The sequence below is a fragment of the Apium graveolens genome, chromosome 8 (assembly GCF_009905375.1).
Source record: "Apium graveolens cultivar Ventura chromosome 8, ASM990537v1, whole genome shotgun sequence".
Classification (NCBI taxonomy): Eukaryota; Viridiplantae; Streptophyta; class Magnoliopsida; order Apiales; family Apiaceae; genus Apium; species Apium graveolens.
The window spans coordinates 181,856,601-181,859,645 of record NC_133654.1 but is presented as its reverse complement, the minus strand read 5'-3'; the positions used below and the strand labels follow the sequence as shown (position 1 = coordinate 181,859,645).

Here is a 3,045-nt window from a genome sequence, read left to right as displayed (position 1 = left end):
AGCTTCGGAGGCAACTTCTGTTGCAGCACAACACTGCATTCCTCCGTGAGAGCAACGGTCTATAACTCATCAAGCTTCACCTTCCTAGAGAAAATACCTTTCATGAACTTCCTGTAACTAGGTATTTTCTCAAGAGCTTCAGTGAAAGGTATGTTGATGTGAAGTTTCTTGAACACCTCCAGAAACTTCTCAAACTGCTTATCCAGCTTTTTCTTCTATAGCCTCTTAGGAAAAGGAGGTGGAGGATATATCTATTTATCCCCTGTATTACCCTCATAAGGAGTGTGCTCAATAGTAGTCTTCCTTGGTTTCACTTCTGCTTCATTATGCACTTCTTCTTCTTCAGCCTTAACTTCAAATTCTGGAGTCTTAGCCTTTTCAGGATTTGCAACCTTACCAGACCTTAATGTAATTGCCTTAACATGCTCCTTAGCTTCCTTCTTGCCTGGAACTTCAGTATCGCTCGGAAGCCTGCTAGGTTGATGATTCAGTAATGCATTAGCAATTTTCCCAATCTGATTCTCCAAGGTCATGATAGACACAGCTTGGCTCCTGCACATGAGCCTCAACTCCTCCAATTCAAATTTTTCATTAGCTTGCGGTAACTGCTGAAGTTGAAGTTGTTGCCTAGGGGAATATTGCGGTTGCTGAAAACCAGGAGGGTTATACTGCCTTGCTGTGTATGGCTGACAAGATTATTGCACCGCATTCTGATTGTTGCTCCAGCTGAAGTTAGGATGATTGCGGTTATTTGGATGATAAGTGGCTGGAGCTTGTTGCTGTGATCTCTGAAAGTTACTCACAAATTGAGCTGATTCGCTAGATATAGCACACTGCTCAGTTTTATGTGCCCCCACACAAGGCACAGACACATACTAGTGATTTGATTAACTCCATAATTAGCCAAAGTGTCCACCTTTATCGTCAAAGCCTTAAGTTGGGCAGCTATAGTAGTTGCTGCATCCAACTCCAAAATTCCTGCTATTTTACAATGAGTTAACCTCTGAGAAAGATTATGGTATTCATTAGCAGCCATCAGTTTGATCAATTCATAAGCTTTATTGTAGCTCTTAGCCCATAAGGATCCTCCTAATGCTGCGTCGAGCATGGGTCTAGAAGTAGCACCCAATCCATTATAGAAATAGTTTATAATCATCCAATCAGGCATGCCATGGTGTGGGTACTTCCTTAGCATCTCCTTATATCGATCCCAAGCCTCACATAGAGATTCTTCAGTTTTCTGTGTAAACTGAATAAGAGCATTCCTAATTGCAGCAGACTTTACCATAGGAAAGAATTTAGTGAGAAAGTTTTGAGCAAGATCCTCCCATATGGTGATAGACCCTGGTGGTAGAGAATCTAACCAACACTTATCTTTTTCCCTCAGAGAGAATAGGAAGAGTCACAGCTTGATAGCATCTTCAGTCACCCCATTGAACTTGAAAGTGTCGCAGATCTCGATGAAATACTTGATGTGCATGTTGGGGTCTTTTATAGGAGAACCCCTGAACTGAACTGAATTCTGAATCATCTAAATCGTGCTCGACTTGATCTCAAAAGTGTTAGCCGAGATAGCTGGTCTGATGATGCTTGACTGAATATCATTGATCTTAGGCTGAGAATAGTCCATCAGAGCCTTAGGAATTTTTGCTTGATCTCTCATCACTACTAAAGCTGTTTCCTCGACTTTCTCTTCTTTTTCTACTTTCTCTTCGTCCTCAAAAACTTCCCTTCGAATCACTACAGCTTCTTCCTCGGCTTGATCCAGAGTTCTCTTACGAGCCCGCGAACGCATATACATACACGCTCGCTAGAGTACTTGAAACACGACAAGGAAAAGAGTAAGTAAATAACAATGTTCGAGTCAATGAACTTTAACGATCACTGATGACAAACACATAAACTAAAAGTTAACACCATGTCCCCGGCAGCGGCGCCAAAAACTTGTTAGGGCGAAAACACGCGCTAAATTCACGCAAGTATATGCTTTCGCAAGTAGTATAAGATATAAATCAGATTCGTTCCCACAGAGACTGGTTTAGGTTAAGTTCAATTTATGCACCTATGCAACAATGATATGGTTATTATCCAATGCTAAGACAAATAACAAGTTGAGATTATTTATAACTAAGAATTAAACTAACAATTATAACTAAGAGAACAAGAATGGTTGAATTAATATATATGACAAATCTGGGATCTTAACTTCATTAAATACTTCATTCAATAGCCATTTTGTTCTTAACCTTAGCATGTAATGGTGATGACACTAATCAAATAACACGAAACTAGTAAACGCCAACTTTCGTTGTACGAATACCCTACTACCAAGCATCCACAAAAGAGATAGAAGTTGAATAGACACCAACTATGCTTAGTCCTTATATGTCTATAAGAATTGAAAACATAACGGTTTAGTGTGCAAGTTATCTATCGTGATTATATAGGGCAAGTAAGTTGGTTAAAATTACCTACAAATCATGCATATCAATAACACATGAACCTATGCTAGCATGACAAGTTCTAAACCTCTATATTCACTGTCACTTCAATAGAGATTAACACGCTATCTTATAAGTTCACGACGCTCATAAGATTAATAAGCACTACCAATACTAGGTTATCATACAATCACCACACACTAAGGCATCGAAATAATTCAACTAAAGAAATCCATAAATAAATTTGCTAGAACCCCACGATAATGATTAGCCCATAATCGGACCATCATCAACGTAGGTTCCGATGAAAGCATGGTATAATAAATGTAGTCTTTAAAAACAAATAATAAAAAAAGTACGAAATCCAGAGTATTAGGTTCAACAAAACAAGAAACGAGCATCCAAGTTTACAACTTAGAACAAAGATTCACAAGAATGAACTAGATCTTCTTCGCCTTCGTTGAATTGTGCTATAGGACTTCTTGTCATCTTCTCCTTCATCTCTGTTGTGTTTCTCTCTAAAAATGTCTCTTATTCAAGTATATATAGCAGCCCATGCAAAGTAGAAATCCTCCTATCAGAAGCCAAGTAGAATCAGGATTTT

The 3,045-nt window shown here is 38.8% G+C and overlaps 1 non-coding gene across 1 annotated transcript; it reads left to right on the top strand.

Annotated features, from left to right (window-relative positions):
• Positions 1-1,166: 1,166 nt before the first annotated feature.
• LOC141681256 (small nucleolar RNA R71) lies at positions 1,167-1,273 on the top strand. Its single transcript, XR_012558696.1, has one exon. It is a non-coding gene; the product is annotated as a small nucleolar RNA R71 (small nucleolar RNA).
• Positions 1,274-3,045: the final 1,772 nt, after the last annotated feature.